Raw genomic sequence first — 18,161 nt, forward strand, 5'->3', positions numbered from 1 at the left:
TGAGGAGTGACCTTACACACTGGTCTGTGAGCTGTGAGGAGTGACCTTGCACACTGGTCTGGGGGCTGTGAGGAGTGACCTTACACACTGGATTGTGAGCTGTGAGGAGTGACCTTACACACTGATCTGTGAGCTGTGAGGAGTGACCTTACACACTGCTCTGTGAGCTGTGAGGAGTGACCTTGCACACTGGTCTGGGGCTGTGAGGAGTTACCTTGCACACTGGTCTTGGGGCTGTGAGGAGTTACCTTACACACTGGTCTGTGAGCTGTGAGGAGTGACCTTACACACTGGTCTGTGAGCTGTGAGGAGTGACCTTGCACACTGGTCTGGGGGCTGTGAGGAGTTACCTTACACACTGATCTGTGAGCTGTGAGGAGTGACCTTACACACTGGTCTGGGGGCTGTGAGGAGAGACCTTACACACTGGTCTGTGAGCTATGAGAAGTGACCTTACACACTGGTCTGTGAGCTGTGAGGAGTGACCTTACACACTGGTCTGTGAGCTATGAGGAGTGACCTTACACGCTGGTCTGTGAGGTATGAAGGAGTGACCTTACACACTGGTCTGTGAGCTATGAGGAGTGACCTTACACGCTGGCCTGTGAGCTGTGAGGAGTGACCTTACACACTGGTCTGGGGGCTGTGAGGAGTTACCTTACACACTGGTCTGTGAGCTATGAGGAGTGACCTTACACACTGGTCTGTGAGCTATGAGGATTGACCTTACACACTGGTCTGTGAGCTATGAGGAGTGACCTTAAACACTGGTCTGTGAGCTGTGAGGAGTGACCTTACACACTGGTCTGTGAGCTGTGAGGAGTGACCTTACACACTGGTCTGGGGGCTGTGAGGAGAGACCTTACACACTGGTCTATGAGCTATGAGGAGTGACCTTACACACTGGTCTGTGAGCTGTGAGGAGTGACCTTACACACTGGTCTGTGAGCTATGAGGAGTGACCTTACACACTGGTCTGTGAGCTATGAGGAGTGACCTTACACACTGGTCTGTGAGCTATGAGGAGTGACCTTACACACTGCTCTGTGAGCTGTGAGGAGTGACCTTACACACTGCTCTGTGAGCTGTGAGGAGTGACCTTACACACTGCTCTGTGAGCTGTGAGGAGTGACCTTACACACTGGTCTGTGAGCTATGAGGAGCGACCTTACACACTGTTCTGTGAGCTGTGAGGAGTGACCTTCCACACTGGTCTGTGAGCTGTGAGGAGTGACCTTAAACACTGGTCTGTGAGCTGTGAGGAGTGACCTTACACACTGGTATGTGAACTGTGAGGAGTGACCTTACACACTGGTCTGTGAGCTGTGAGGAGTGACCTTACACACTGGTCTGTGAGCTGTGAGGAGTGACCTTGCACACTGGTCTGGGGGCTGTGAGGAGTTACCTTACACACTGATCTGTGAGCTGTGAGGAGTGACCTTACACACTGGTCTGGGGGCTGTGAGGAGAGACCTTACACACTGGTCTGTGAGCTATGAGGAGTGACCTTACACACTGGTCTGTGAGCTATGAGGAGTGACCTTACACACTGGTCTGTGAGCTATGAGGAGTGACCTTACACACTGGTCTGTGAGCTATGAGGAGTGACCTTACACACTGGTCTGTGAGCTATGAGGATTGACCTTACACACTGGTCTGTGAGCTATGAGGAGTGACCTTAAACACTGGTCTGTGAGCTGTGAGGAGTGACCTTACACACTGGTCTGTGAGCTGTGAGGAGTGACCTTACACACTGGTCTGTGAGCTGTGAGGAGTGACCTTGCACACTGGTCTGGGGGCTGTGAGGAGTGACCTTACACACTGGATTGTGAGCTGTGAGGAGTGACCTTACACACTGATCTGTGAGCTGTGAGGAGTGACCTTACACACTGCTCTGTGAGCTGTGAGGAGTGACCTTGCACACTGGTCTGGGGGCTGTGAGGAGTTACCTTGCACACTGGTCTTGGGGCTGTGAGGAGTTACCTTACACACTGGTCTGTGAGCTGTGAGGAGTGACCTTACACACTGGTCTGTGAGCTGTGAGGAGTGACCTTGCACACTGGTCTGGGGGCTGTGAGGAGTTACCTTACACACTGATCTGTGAGCTGTGAGGAGTGACCTTACACACTGGTCTGGGGGCTGTGAGGAGAGACCTTACACACTGGTCTGTGAGCTATGAGAAGTGACCTTACACACTGGTCTGTGAGCTGTGAGGAGTGACCTTACACACTGGTCTGTGAGCTATGAGGAGTGACCTTACACGCTGGTCTGTGAGGTATGAAGGAGTGACCTTACACACTGGTCTGTGAGCTATGAGGAGTGACCTTACACGCTGGCCTGTGAGCTGTGAGGAGTGACCTTACACACTGGTCTGGGGGCTGTGAGGAGTTACCTTACACACTGGTCTGTGAGCTGTGAGGAGTGACCTTACACACGGGTCTGGGGGCATTGAGGAGTTACCTTACACACTGGTCTTTTGGCTATGAGGAGTGACCTTACACACTGGTCTGTGAGCTAGGAGGAGTGACCTTACACACTGGTCTGTGAGCTGTGAGGAGTGACCTTACACACTGGTCTGTGAGCTATGAGGAGTGACCTTACACACTGGTCTGTCAGCTGTGAGGAGTGACCTTACACACTGGTCTGTGAGCTATGAGGAGTGACCTTACACACTGGTCTGTGAGCTATGAGGAGTGACCTTACACACTGGTCTGTGAGCTATGAAGGAGTGACCTTACACACTGGTCTGTGAGCTATGAGGAGTGACCTTACACACTGGTCTGTGAGCTGTGAGGAGTGACCTTACACACTGGTCTGGGGGCATTGAGGAGTTACCTTACACACTGGTCTTTTGGCTATGAGGAGTGACCTTACACACTGGTCTGTGAGCTATGAGGAGTGACCTTACACACTGGTCTGTGAGCTGTGAGGAGTGACCTTACACACTGGTCTGTGAGCTATGAGGAGTGACCTTACACACTGGTCTGTGAGCTGTGAGGAGTGACCTTGCACACTGGTCTGGGGGCTGTGAGGAGTTACCTTACACACTGATCTGTGAGCTGTGAGGAGTGACCTTACACACTGGTCTGGGGGCTGTGAGGAGAGACCTTACACACTGGTCTGTGAGCTATGAGGAGTGACCTTACACACTGGTCTGTGAGCTGTGAGGAGTGACCTTACACACTGGTCTGTGAGCTATGAGGAGTGACCTTACACACTGGTCTGTGAGCTATGAGGAGTGACCTTACACACTGGTCTGTGAGCTATGAGGAGTGACCTTACACACTGGTCTGTGAGCTATGAGGAGTGACCTTACACACTGGTCTGTGAGCTATGAGGAGTGACCTTACACACTGGGCTGTGAGCTATGAGAAGTGTCCTTCCACACTGGTCTGTGAGCTATGAGGAGTGACCTTACACACTGGTCTGTGAGCTGTGAGGAGTGACCTTACACACTGGTCTGTGAGCTATGAGGAGTGACCTTACACACTGGTCTGTGAGCTATGAGGAGTGACCTTACACACTGGTCTGTGAGCTATGAGGAGTGACCTTACACACTGGTCTGTGAGCTGTGAGGAGTGACCTTACACACTGGTCTGTGAGCTATGAGGAGTGACCTTACACACTGGTCTGTGAGCTGTGAGGAGTGACCTTGCACACTGGTCTGGGGGCTGTGAGGAGTTACCTTACACACTGATCTGTGAGCTGTGAGGAGTGACCTTACACACTGGTCTGGGGGCTGTGAGGAGAGACCTTACACACTGGTCTGTGAGCTATGAGGAGTGACCTTACACACTGGTCTGTGAGCTGTGAGGAGTGACCTTACACACTGGTCTGTGAGCTATGAGGAGTGACCTTACACACTGGTCTGTGAGCTATGAGGAGTGACCTTACACACTGGTCGGTGAGCTATGAGGAGTGACCTTACACACTGGTCTGTGAGCTATGAGGAGTGACCTTACACACTGGTCTGTGAGCTATGAGGAGTGACCTTACACACTGGTCTGTGAGCTATGAGGAGTGACCTTACACACTGGGCTGTGAGCTATGAGAAGTGTCCTTACACACTGGTCTGTGAGCTATGAGGAGTGACCTTACACACTGGTCTGTGAGCTGTGAGGAGTGACCTTACACACTGGTCTGTGAGCTATGAGGAGTGACCTTACACACTGGTCTGTGAGCTATGAGGAGTGACCTTACACACTGGTCTGTGAGCTATGAGGAGTGACCTTACACACTGGTCTGTGAGCTATGAGAAGTGTCCTTACACACTGGTCTGTGAGCTATGAGGAGTGACCTTACACACTGGTCTGTGAGCTATGAGGAGTGACCTTACACACTGGTCTGTGAGCTGTGAGGAGTGACCTTGCACACTGGTCTGGGGGCTGTGAGGAGTTACCTTACACACTGATCTGTGAGCTGTGAGGAGTGACCTTACACACTGGTCTGGGGGCTGTGAGGAGAGACCTTACACACTGGTCTGTGAGCTATGAGAAGTGACCTTACACACTGGTCTGTGAGCTGTGAGGAGTGACCTTACACACTGGTCTGTGAGCTATGAGGAGTGACCTTACACACTGGTCTGTGAGCTATGAGGAGTGACCTTACACACTGGTCTGTGAGCTATGAGGAGTGACCTTACACACTGGTCTGTGAGCTATGAGGAGTGACCTTACACACTGGTCTGTGAGCTGTGAGGAGTGACCTTACACACTGGTCTGTGAGCTATGAGGAGTGACCTTACACACTGGTCTGTGAGCTGTGAGGAGTGACCTTGCACACTGGTCTGGGGGCTGTGAGGAGTTACCTTACACACTGATCTGTGAGCTGTGAGGAGTGACCTTACACACTGGTCTGGGGGCTGTGAGGAGAGACCTTACACACTGGTCTGTGAGCTATGAGGAGTGACCTTACACACTGGTCTGTGAGCTGTGAGGAGTGACCTTACACACTGGTCTGTGAGCTATGAGGAGTGACCTTACACACTGGTCTGTGAGCTATGAGGAGTGACCTTACACACTGGTCTGTGAGCTATGAGGAGTGACCTTACACACTGGTCTGTGAGCTATGAGGAGTGACCTTACACACTGGTCTGTGAGCTATGAGGAGTGACCTTACACACTGGGCTGTGAGCTATGAGAAGTGTCCTTACACACTGGTCTGTGAGCTATGAGGAGTGACCTTACACACTGGTCTGTGAGCTGTGAGGAGTGACCTTACACACTGGTCTGTGAGCTATGAGGAGTGACCTTACACACTGGTCTGTGAGCTATGAGGAGTGACCTTACACACTGGTCTGTGAGCTATGAGGAGTGACCTTACACACTGGTCTGAGAGCTATGAGAAGTGTCCTTACACACTGGTCTGTGAGCTATGAGGAGTGACCTTACACACTGGTCTGTGAGCTATGAGGAGTGACCTTACACACTGGTCTGTGAGCTGTGAGGAGTGACCTTGCACACTGGTCTGGGGGCTGTGAGGAGTTACCTTACACACTGATCTGTGAGCTGTGAGGAGTGACCTTACACACTGGTCTGGGGGCTGTGAGGAGAGACCTTACACACTGGTCTGTGAGCTATGAGAAGTGACCTTACACACTGGTCTGTGAGCTGTGAGGAGTGACCTTACACACTGGTCTGTGAGCTATGAGGAGTGACCTTACACACTGGTCTGTGAGCTATGAGGAGCGACCTTACACGCTGGTCTGTGAGGTATGAAGGAGTGACCTTACACACTGGTCTGTGAGCTATGAGGAGTGACCTTACACGCTGGTCTGTGAGCTGTGAGGAGTGACCTTACACACTGGTCTGGGGGCTGTGAGGAGTTACCTTACACACTGGTATTTTGGCTATGAGGAGTGACCTTACACACTGGTCTGTGAGCTAGGAGGAGTGACCTTACACACTGGTCTGTGAGCTGTGAGGAGTGACCTTACACACTGGTCTGTGAGCTATGAGGAGTGACCTTACACACTGGTCTGTGAGCTGTGAGGAGTGACCTTACACACTGGTCTGTGAGCTATGAGGAGTGACCTTACACACTGGTCTGTGAGCTATGAGGAGTGACCTTACACACTGGTCTGTGAGCTATGAAGGAGTGACCTTACACACTGGTCTGTGAGCTATGAGGAGTGACCTTACACACTGGTCTGTGAGCTGTGAGGAGTGACCTTACACACTGGTCTGGGGGCATTGAGTAGTTACCTTACACACTGGTCTTTTGGCTATGAGGAGTGACCTTACACACTGGTCTGTGAGCTATGAGGAGTGACCTTACACACTGGTCTGTGAGCTGTGAGGAGTGACCTTACACACTGGTCTGTGAGCTATGAGGAGTGACCTTACACACTGGTCTGTGAGCTGTGAGGAGTTACCTTGCACACTGGTCTGGGGGCTGTGAGGAGTTACCTTACACACTAATCTGTGAGCTGTGAGGAGTGACCTTACACACTGGTATGGGGGCTGTGAGGAGATACCTTACACACTGGTCTGTGAGCTATGAGGAGTGACCTTACACACTGGTCTGTGAGCTGTGAGGAGTGACCTTACACACTGGTCTGTGAGCTATGAGGAGTGACCTTACACACTGGTCTGTGAGCTATGAGGAGTGACCTTACACACTGGTCTGTGAGCTATGAGGAGTGACCTTACACACTGGTCTGTGAGCTATGAGGAGTGACCTTACACACTGGTCTGTGAGCTATGAGGAGTGACCTTACACACTGGTCTGTGAGCTATGAGAAGTGTCCTTACACACTGGTCTGTGAGCTATGAGGAGTGACCTTACACACTGGTCTGTGAGCTATGAGGAGTGACCTTACACACTGGTCTGTGAGCTGTGAGGAGTGACCTTACACACTGTTCTGTGAGCTGTAAGGAGTGACCTCACACACTGGTCTGTGAGCTGTGAGGAGTGACCTTACACACTGGTCTGTGAGCTGTAAGGAGTGACCTTACACACTGGTCTGTGAGCTGTGAGGAGTGACCTTACACACTGATCTGTGAGCTGTGAGGAGTGATCTAACACACTGCTCTGTGAGCTGTGAGGAGTGACCTTGCACACTGGTCTGGGGGCTGTGAGGAGAGACCTTACACACTGGTCTGTGAGCTGTGAGGAGTGACCTTGCACACTGGTCTGGGGGCTGTGAGGAGTTACCTTACACACTAATCTGTGAGCTGTGAGGATTGACCTTACACACTGGTATGGGGGCTGTGAGGAGATACCTTACACACTGGTCTGTGAGCTATGAGGAGTGACCTTACACACTGGTCTGTGAGCTGTGAGGAGTGACCTTACACACTGGTCTGTGAGCTATGAGGAGTGACCTTACACACTGGTCTGTGAGCTATGAGGAGTGACCTTACACACTGGTCTGTGAGCTATGAGGAGTGACCTTACACACTGGTCTGTGAGCTATGAGGAGTGACCTTACACACTGGTCTGTGAGCTATGAGGAGTGACCTACACACTGGTCTGTGAGCTATGAGAAGTGTCCTTACACACTGGTCTGTGAGCTATGAGGAGTGACCTTACACACTGGTCTGTGAGCTATGAGGAGTGACCTTACACACTGGTCTGTGAGCTGTGAGGAGTGACCTTACACACTGGTCTGTGAGCTGTAAGGAGTGACCTCACACACTGGTCTGTGAGCTGTGAGGAGTGACCTTACACACTGGTCTGTGAGCTGTAAGGAGTGACCTTACACACTGGTCTGTGAGCTGTGAGGAGTGACCTTACACACTGATCTGTGAGCTGTGAGGAGTGACCTTACACACTGCTCTGTGAGCTGTGAGGAGTGACCTTGCACACTGGTCTGGGGGCTGTGAGGAGAGACCTTACACACTGGTCTGTGAGCTATGAGGAGTGACCTTACACACTGGTCTGTGAGCTATAAGGAGTGACCTTACACACTGGTCTGTGAGCTATAAGGAGTGACCTTACACACTGGTCTGTGAGCTGTGAGGAGTGACCTTGCACACTGGTCTGGGGGCTGTGAGGAGAGACCTTACAGACTGGTCTGTGAGCTATGAGGAGTGACCTTACACACTGGTCTGTGAGCTGTGAGGAGTGACCTTACACACTGGTCTGTGAGCTATGAGGAGTGACCTTACACACTGGTCTGTGAGCTCTGAGGAGTGACCTTACACACTGGTCTGGGGGCTGTGAGGAGTTACCTTACACACTGGTCTGTGAGCTGTGAGGAGGACCTTACACACTGGTCTGGGGGCAGTGAGGAGTGACCTTACACACTGGTCTGTGAGCTATGACGAGTGACCTTACACACTGGTCTGTGAGCTGTGAGGACTGACCTTACACACTGGTCTGGGGGCAGTGAGGAGTTACCTTACACACTAGTCTGTGAGCTATGAGGAGTGACCTTACACACTGGTCTGTGAGCTGTGAGGCGTGACCTTACACACTGGCCTGTGAGCTGTAAGGAGTGACCTTACACACTGGTCTGTGAGCTGTGTGGAGTGACCTTACACACTGGTCTGTGAGCTGTGAGGAGTGACCTTGCACACTGGTCTGGGGGCTGTTAGGAGTTACCTTGCACACTGGTCTTGGGGCTGTGAGGAGTTACCTTACACACTGGTCTGTGAGCTGTGAGGAGTGACCTTACACACTGGTCTGTGAGCTGTGAGGAGTGACCTTGCACACTGGTCTGGGGGCTGTGAGGAGTTACCTTACACACTGATCTGTGAGCTGTGAGGAGTGACCTTACACACTGGTCTGGGGGCTGTGAGGAGAGACCTTACACACTGATCTGTGAGCTGTGAGGAGTGACCTTACACACTGGTCTGGGGGCTGTGAGGAGAGACCTTACACACTGGTCTGTGAGCTGTGAGGAGTGACCTTACACACTGGTCTGTGAGCTATGAGGAGTGACCTTACACACTGGTCTGTGAGCTCTGAGGAGTGACCTTACACACTGGTCTGGGTGCTGTGAGGAGTTACCTTACACACTGGTCTGTGAGCTGTGAGGAGTGACCTTACACACTGGTCTGGGGGCAGTGAGGAGTGACCTTACACACTGGTCTGTGAGCTATGACGAGTGACCTTACACACTGGTCTGTGAGCTGTGAGGACTGACCTTACACACTGGTCTGGGGGCAGTGAGGAGTTACCTTACACACTAGTCTGTGAGCTATGAGGAGTGACCTTACACACTGGTCTGTGAGCTGTGAGGCGTGACCTTAAACACTGGCCTGTGAGCTGTAAGGAGTGACCTTACACACTGGTCTGTGAGCTGTGAGGAGTGACCTTACACACTGGTCTGTGAGCTATGAGGAGTGACCTTACACACTGGTCTGTGAGCTATGAGGAGTGACCTTACACACTGGTCTGTGAGCTATGAGGAGTGACCTTACACACTGGTCTGTGAGCTATGAGAAGTGTCCTTAAACACTGGTCTGTGAGCTATGAGGAGTGACCTTACACACTGGTCTGTGAGCTATGAGGAGTGACCTTACACACTGGTCTGTGAGCTATGAGGAGTGACCTTACACACTGGTCTGTGAGCTATGAGGAGTGACCTTACACACTGGTCTGTGAGCTATGAGAAGTGTCCTTAAACACTGGTCTGTGAGCTATGAGGAGTGACCTTACACACTGGTCTGTGAGCTATGAGGAGTGACCTTACACACTGGTCTGTGAGCTGTGAGGAGTGACCTTGCACACTGGTCTGGGGGCTGTGAGGAGTTACCTTACACACTGATCTGTGAGCTGTGAGGAGTGACCTTACACACTGGTCTGGGGGCTGTGAGGAGAGACCTTACACACTGGTCTGTGAGCTATGAGAAGTGACCTTACACACTGGTCTGTGAGCTGTGAGGAGTGACCTTACACACTGGTCTGTGAGCTATGAGGAGTGACCTTACACACTGGTCTGTGAGCTATGAGGAGTGACCTTACACACTGGTCTGTGAGCTATGAGGAGTGACCTTACACACTGGTCTGTGAGCTATGAGGAGTGACCTTACACACTGGTCTGTGAGCTGTGAGGAGTGACCTTACACACTGGTCTGTGAGCTATGAGGAGTGACCTTACACACTGGTCTGTGAGCTGTGAGGAGTGACCTTGCACACTGGTCTGGGGGCTGTGAGGAGTTACCTTACACACTGATCTGTGAGCTGTGAGGAGTGACCTTACACACTGGTCTGGGGGCTGTGAGGAGAGACCTTACACACTGGTCTGTGAGCTATGAGGAGTGACCTTACACACTGGTCTGTGAGCTGTGAGGAGTGACCTTACACACTGGTCTGTGAGCTATGAGGAGTGACCTTACACACTGGTCTGTGAGCTGTGAGGAGTGACCTTACACACTGATCTGTGAGCTGTGAGGAGTGACCTTACACACTGCTCTGTGAGCTGTGAGGAGTGACCTTGCACACTGGTCTGGGGGCTGTGAGGAGAGACCTTACACACTGGTCTGTGAGCTATGAGGAGTGACCTTACACACTGGTCTGTGAGCTATAAGGTGTGACCTTACACACTGGTCTGTGAGCTATAAGGAGTGACCTTACACACTGGTCTGTGAGCTGTGAGGAGTGACCTTGCACACTGGTCTGGGGGCTGTGAGGAGAGACCTTACAGACTGGTCTGTGAGCTATGAGGAGTGACCTTACACACTGGTCTGTGAGCTGTGAGGAGTGACCTTACACACTGGTCTGTGAGCTATGAGGAGTGACCTTACACACTGGTCTGTGAGCTCTGAGGAGTGACCTTACACACTGGTCTGGGGGCTGTGAGGAGTTACCTTACACACTGGTCTGTGAGCTGTGAGGAGTGACCTTACACACTGGTCTGGGGGCAGTGAGGAGTGACCTTACACACTGGTCTGTGAGCTATGACGAGTGACCTTACACACTGGTCTGTGAGCTGTGAGGACTGACCTTACACACTGGTCTGGGGGCAGTGAGGAGTTACCTTACACACTAGTCTGTGAGCTATGAGGAGTGACCTTACACACTGGTCTGTGAGCTGTGAGGCGTGACCTTACACACTGGCCTGTGAGCTGTAAGGAGGACCTTACACACTGGTCTGTGAGCTGTGTGGAGTGACCTTACACACTGGTCTGTGAGCTGTGAGGAGTGACCTTGCACACTGGTCTGGGGGCTGTTAGGAGTTACCTTGCACACTGGTCTTGGGGCTGTGAGGAGTTACCTTACACACTGGTCTTTGAGCTGTGAGGAGTGACCTTACACACTGGTCTGTGAGCTGTGAGGAGTGACCTTGCACACTGGTCTGGGGGCTGTGAGGAGTTACCTTACACACTGATCTGTGAGCTGTGAGGAGTGACCTTACACACTGGTCTGGGGGCTGTGAGGAGAGACCTTACACACTGGTCTGTGAGCTATGAGAAGTGACCTTACACACTGGTCTGTGAGCTGTGAGGAGTGACCTTACACACTGGTCTGTGAGCTATGAGGAGTGACCTTACACACTGGTCTGTGAGCTATGAGGAGTGACCTTACACACTGGTCTGTGAGCTATGAGGAGTGACCTTACACACTGGTCTGTGAGCTATGAGGAGTGACCTTACACACTGGTCTGTGAGCTGTGAGGAGTGACCTTACACACTGGTCTGTGAGCTATGAGGAGTGACCTTACACACTGGTCTGTGAGCTGTGAGGAGTGACCTTGCACACTGGTCTGGGGGCTGTGAGGAGTTACCTTACACACTGATCTGTGAGCTGTGAGGAGTGACCTTACACAATGGTCTGGGGGCTGTGAGGAGAGACCTTACACACTGGTCTGTGAGCTATGAGGAGTGACCTTACACACTGGTCTGTGAGCTGTGAGGAGTGACCTTACACACTGGTCTGTGAGCTATGAGGAGTGACCTTACACACTGGTCTGTGAGCTATGAGGAGTGACCTTACACACTGGTCTGTGAGCTATGAGGAGTGACCTTACACACTGGTCTGTGAGCTATGAGGAGTGACCTTACACACTGGTCTGTGAGCTATGAGGAGTGACCTTACACACTGGGCTGTGAGCTATGAGAAGTGTCCTTACACACTGGTCTGTGAGCTATGAGGAGTGACCTTACACACTGGTCTGTGAGCTGTGAGGAGTGACCTTACACACTGGTCTGTGAGCTATGAGGAGTGACCTTACACACTGGTCTGTGAGCTATGAGGAGTGACCTTACACACTGGTCTGTGAGCTATGAGGAGTGACCTTACACACTGGTCTGTGAGCTATGAGAAGTGTCCTTACACACTGGTCTGTGAGCTATGAGGAGTGACCTTACACACTGGTCTGTGAGCTATGAGGAGTGACCTTACACACTGGTCTGTGAGCTGTGAGGAGTGACCTTGCACACTGGTCTGGGGGCTGTGAGGAGTTACCTTACACACTGATCTGTGAGCTGTGAGGAGTGACCTTACACACTGGTCTGGGGGCTGTGAGGAGAGACCTTACACACTGGTCTGTGAGCTATGAGAAGTGACCTTACACACTGGTCTGTGAGCTGTGAGGAGTGACCTTACACACTGGTCTGTGAGCTATGAGGAGTGACCTTACACACTGGTCTGTGAGCTATGAGGAGCGACCTTACACGCTGGTCTGTGAGGTATGAAGGAGTGACCTTACACACTGGTCTGTGAGCTATGAGGAGTGACCTTACACGCTGGTCTGTGAGCTGTGAGGAGTGACCTTACACACTGGTCTGGGGGCTGTGAGGAGTTACCTTACACACTGGTATTTTGGCTATGAGGAGTGACCTTACACACTGGTCTGTGAGCTAGGAGGAGTGACCTTACACACTGGTCTGTGAGCTGTGAGGAGTGACCTTACACACTGGTCTGTGAGCTATGAGGAGTGACCTTACACACTGGTCTGTGAGCTGTGAGGAGTGACCTTACACACTGGTCTGTGAGCTATGAGGAGTGACCTTACACACTGGTCTGTGAGCTATGAGGAGTGACCTTACACACTGGTCTGTGAGCTATGAAGGAGTGACCTTACACACTGGTCTGTGAGCTATGAGGAGTGACCTTACACACTGGTCTGTGAGCTGTGAGGAGTGACCTTACACACTGGTCTGGGGGCATTGAGTAGTTACCTTACACACTGGTCTTTTGGCTATGAGGAGTGACCTTACACACTGGTCTGTGAGCTATGAGGAGTGACCTTACACACTGGTCTGTGAGCTGTGAGGAGTGACCTTACACACTGGTCTGTGAGCTATGAGGAGTGACCTTACACACTGGTCTGTGAGCTGTGAGGAGTTACCTTGCACACTGGTCTGGGGGCTGTGAGGAGTTACCTTACACACTAATCTGTGAGCTGTGAGGAGTGACCTTACACACTGGTATGGGGGCTGTGAGGAGATACCTTACACACTGGTCTGTGAGCTATGAGGAGTGACCTTACACACTGGTCTGTGAGCTGTGAGGAGTGACCTTACACACTGGTCTGTGAGCTATGAGGAGTGACCTTACACACTGGTCTGTGAGCTATGAGGAGTGACCTTACACACTGGTCTGTGAGCTATGAGGAGTGACCTTACACACTGGTCTGTGAGCTATGAGGAGTGACCTTACACACTGGTCTGTGAGCTATGAGGAGTGACCTTACACACTGGTCTGTGAGCTATGAGAAGTGTCCTTACACACTGGTCTGTGAGCTATGAGGAGTGACCTTACACACTGGTCTGTGAGCTATGAGGAGTGACCTTACACACTGGTCTGTGAGCTGTGAGGAGTGACCTTACACACTGTTCTGTGAGCTGTAAGGAGTGACCTCACACACTGGTCTGTGAGCTGTGAGGAGTGACCTTACACACTGGTCTGTGAGCTGTAAGGAGTGACCTTACACACTGGTCTGTGAGCTGTGAGGAGTGACCTTACACACTGATCTGTGAGCTGTGAGGAGTGATCTAACACACTGCTCTGTGAGCTGTGAGGAGTGACCTTGCACACTGGTCTGGGGGCTGTGAGGAGAGACCTTACACACTGGTCTGTGAGCTGTGAGGAGTGACCTTGCACACTGGTCTGGGGGCTGTGAGGAGTTACCTTACACACTAATCTGTGAGCTGTGAGGAGTGACCTTACACACTGGTATGGGGGCTGTGAGGAGATACCTTACACACTGGTCTGTGAGCTATGAGGAGTGACCTTACACACTGGTCTGTGAGCTGTGAGGAGTGACCTTACACACTGGTCTGTGAGCTATGAGGAGTGACCTTACACACTGGTCTGTGAGCTATGAGGAGTGACCTTACACACTGGTCTGTGAGCTATGAGGAGTGACCTTACACACTGGTCTGTGAGCTATGAGGAGTGACCTTACACACTGGTCTGTGAGCTATGAGGAGTGACCTTACACACTGGTCTGTGAGCTATGAGAAGTGTCCTTACACACTGGTCTGTGAGCTATGAGGAGTGACCTTACACACTGGTCTGTGAGCTATGAGGAGTGACCTTACACACTGGTCTGTGAGCTGTGAGGAGTGACCTTACACACTGGTCTGTGAGCTGTAAGGAGTGACCTCACACACTGGTCTGTGAGCTGTGAGGAGTGACCTTACACACTGGTCTGTGAGCTGTAAGGAGTGACCTTACACACTGGTCTGTGAGCTGTGAGGAGTGACCTTACACACTGATCTGTGAGCTGTGAGGAGTGACCTTACACACTGCTCTGTGAGCTGTGAGGAGTGACCTTGCACACTGGTCTGGGGGCTGTGAGGAGAGACCTTACACACTGGTCTGTGAGCTATGAGGAGTGACCTTACACACTGGTCTGTGAGCTATAAGGAGTGACCTTACACACTGGTCTGTGAGCTATAAGGAGTGACCTTACACACTGGTCTGTGAGCTGTGAGGAGTGACCTTGCACACTGGTCTGGGGGCTGTGAGGAGAGACCTTACAGACTGGTCTGTGAGCTATGAGGAGTGACCTTACACACTGGTCTGTGAGCTGTGAGGAGTGACCTTACACACTGGTCTGTGAGCTATGAGGAGTGACCTTACACACTGGTCTGTGAGCTCTGAGGAGTGACCTTACACACTGGTCTGGGGGCTGTGAGGAGTTACCTTACACACTGGTCTGTGAGCTGTGAGGAGTGACCTTACACACTGGTCTGGGGGCAGTGAGGAGTGACCTTACACACTGGTCTGTGAGCTATGACGAGTGACCTTACACACTGGTCTGTGAGCTGTGAGGACTGACCTTACACACTGGTCTGGGGGCAGTGAGGAGTGACCTTACACACTGGTCTGTGAGCTGTGAGGCGTGACCTTACACACTGGCCTGTGAGCTGTAAGGAGTGACCTTACACACTGGTCTGTGAGCTGTGTGGAGTGACCTTACACACTGGTCTGTGAGCTGTGAGGAGTGACCTTGCACACTGGTCTGGGGGCTGTTAGGAGTTACCTTGCACACTGGTCTTGGGGCTGTGAGGAGTTACCTTACACACTGGTCTGTGAGCTGTGAGGAGTGACCTTACACACTGGTCTGTGAGCTGTGAGGAGTGACCTTGCACACTGGTCTGGGGGCTGTGAGGAGTTACCTTACACACTGATCTGTGAGCTGTGAGGAGTGACCTTACACACTGGTCTGGGGGCTGTGAGGAGAGACCTTACACACTGATCTGTGAGCTGTGAGGAGTGACCTTACACACTGGTCTGGGGGCTGTGAGGAGAGACCTTACACACTGGTCTGTGAGCTGTGAGGAGTGACCTTACACACTGGTCTGTGAGCTATGAGGAGTGACCTTACACACTGGTCTGTGAGCTCTGAGGAGTGACCTTACACACTGGTCTGGGTGCTGTGAGGAGTTACCTTACACACTGGTCTGTGAGCTGTGAGGAGTGACCTTACACACTGGTCTGGGGGCAGTGAGGAGTGACCTTACACACTGGTCTGTGAGCTATGACGAGTGACCTTACACACTGGTCTGTGAGCTGTGAGGACTGACCTTACACACTGGTCTGGGGGCAGTGAGGAGTTACCTTACACACTAGTCTGTGAGCTATGAGGAGTGACCTTACACACTGGTCTGTGAGCTGTGAGGCGTGACCTTAAACACTGGCCTGTGAGCTGTAAGGAGTGACCTTACACACTGGTCTGTGAGCTGTGAGGAGTGACCTTACACACTGGTCTGTGAGCTATGAGGAGTGACCTTACACACTGGTCTGTGAGCTATGAGGAGTGACCTTACACACTGGTCTGTGAGCTATGAGGAGTGACCTTACACACTGGTCTGTGAGCTATGAGAAGTGTCCTTAAACACTGGTCTGTGAGCTATGAGGAGTGACCTTACACACTGGTCTGTGAGCTATGAGGAGTGACCTTACACACTGGTCTGTGAGCTATGAGGAGTGACCTTACACACTGGTCTGTGAGCTATGAGGAGTGACCTTACACACTGGTCTGTGAGCTATGAGAAGTGTCCTTAAACACTGGTCTGTGAGCTATGAGGAGTGACCTTACACACTGGTCTGTGAGCTATGAGGAGTGACCTTACACACTGGTCTGTGAGCTGTGAGGAGTGACCTTGCACACTGGTCTGGGGGCTGTGAGGAGTTACCTTACACACTGATCTGTGAGCTGTGAGGAGTGACCTTACACACTGGTCTGGGGGCTGTGAGGAGAGACCTTACACACTGGTCTGTGAGCTATGAGAAGTGACCTTACACACTGGTCTGTGAGCTGTGAGGAGTGACCTTACACACTGGTCTGTGAGCTATGAGGAGTGACCTTACACACTGGTCTGTGAGCTATGAGGAGTGACCTTACACACTGGTCTGTGAGCTATGAGGAGTGACCTTACACACTGGTCTGTGAGCTATGAGGAGTGACCTTACACACTGGTCTGTGAGCTGTGAGGAGTGACCTTACACACTGGTCTGTGAGCTATGAGGAGTGACCTTACACACTGGTCTGTGAGCTGTGAGGAGTGACCTTGCACACTGGTCTGGGGGCTGTGAGGAGTTACCTTACACACTGATCTGTGAGCTGTGAGGAGTGACCTTACACACTGGTCTGGGGGCTGTGAGGAGAGACCTTACACACTGGTCTGTGAGCTATGAGGAGTGACCTTACACACTGGTCTGTGAGCTGTGAGGAGTGACCTTACACACTGGTCTGTGAGCTATGAGGAGTGACCTTACACACTGGTCTGTGAGCTGTGAGGAGTGACCTTACACACTGATCTGTGAGCTGTGAGGAGTGACCTTACACACTGCTCTGTGAGCTGTGAGGAGTGACCTTGCACACTGGTCTGGGGGCTGTGAGGAGAGACCTTACACACTGGTCTGTGAGCTATGAGGAGTGACCTTACACACTGGTCTGTGAGCTATAAGGAGTGACCTTACACACTGGTCTGTGAGCTATAAGGAGTGACCTTACACACTGGTCTGTGAGCTGTGAGGAGTGACCTTGCACACTGGTCTGGGGGCTGTGAGGAGAGACCTTACAGACTGGTCTGTGAGCTATGAGGAGTGACCTTACACACTGGTCTGTGAGCTGTGAGGAGTGACCTTACACACTGGTCTGTGAGCTATGAGGAGTGACCTTACACACTGGTCTGTGAGCTCTGAGGAGTGACCTTACACACTGGTCTGGGGGCTGTGAGGAGTTACCTTACACACTGGTCTGTGAGCTGTGAGGAGTGACCTTACACACTGGTCTGGGGGCAGTGAGGAGTGACCTTACACACTGGTCTGTGAGCTATGACGAGTGACCTTACACACTGGTCTGTGAGCTGTGAGGACTGACCTTACACACTGGTCTGGGGGCTGTGTGGAGTGACCTTACACACTGGTCTGTGAGCTGTGAGGAGTGACCTTGCACACTGGTCTGGGGGCTGTTAGGAGTTACCTTGCACACTGGTCTTGGGGCTGTGAGGAGTTACCTTACACACTGGTCTTTGAGCTGTGAGGAGTGACCTTACACACTGGTCTGTGAGCTGTGAGGAGTGACCTTGCACACTGGTCTGGGGGCTGTGAGGAGTTACCTTACACACTGATCTGTGAGCTGTGAGGAGTGACCTTACACACTGGTCTGGGGGCTGTGAGGAGAGACCTTACACACTGGTCTGTGAGCTATGAGGAGTGACCTTACACACTGGTCTGTGAGCTGTGAGGAGTGACCTTACAAACTGGTCTGTGAGCTATGAGGAGTGACCTTACACACTGGTCTGTGAGCTATG

The 18,161-nt window shown here is 52.1% G+C and overlaps 1 protein-coding gene across 1 annotated transcript in view; it reads right to left on the minus strand.

The window, feature by feature from the left end:
- ikbkb (inhibitor of nuclear factor kappa B kinase subunit beta) overlaps positions 1-18,161 on the minus strand; it is a gene marked incomplete in the record, with an annotated part of 139,821 nt that overhangs the window by 49,700 nt on the left and 71,960 nt on the right.

Source organism: Oncorhynchus tshawytscha, linkage group LG12 (assembly GCF_018296145.1).
Source record: "Oncorhynchus tshawytscha isolate Ot180627B linkage group LG12, Otsh_v2.0, whole genome shotgun sequence".
Classification (NCBI taxonomy): domain Eukaryota; kingdom Metazoa; phylum Chordata; class Actinopteri; order Salmoniformes; family Salmonidae; genus Oncorhynchus; species Oncorhynchus tshawytscha.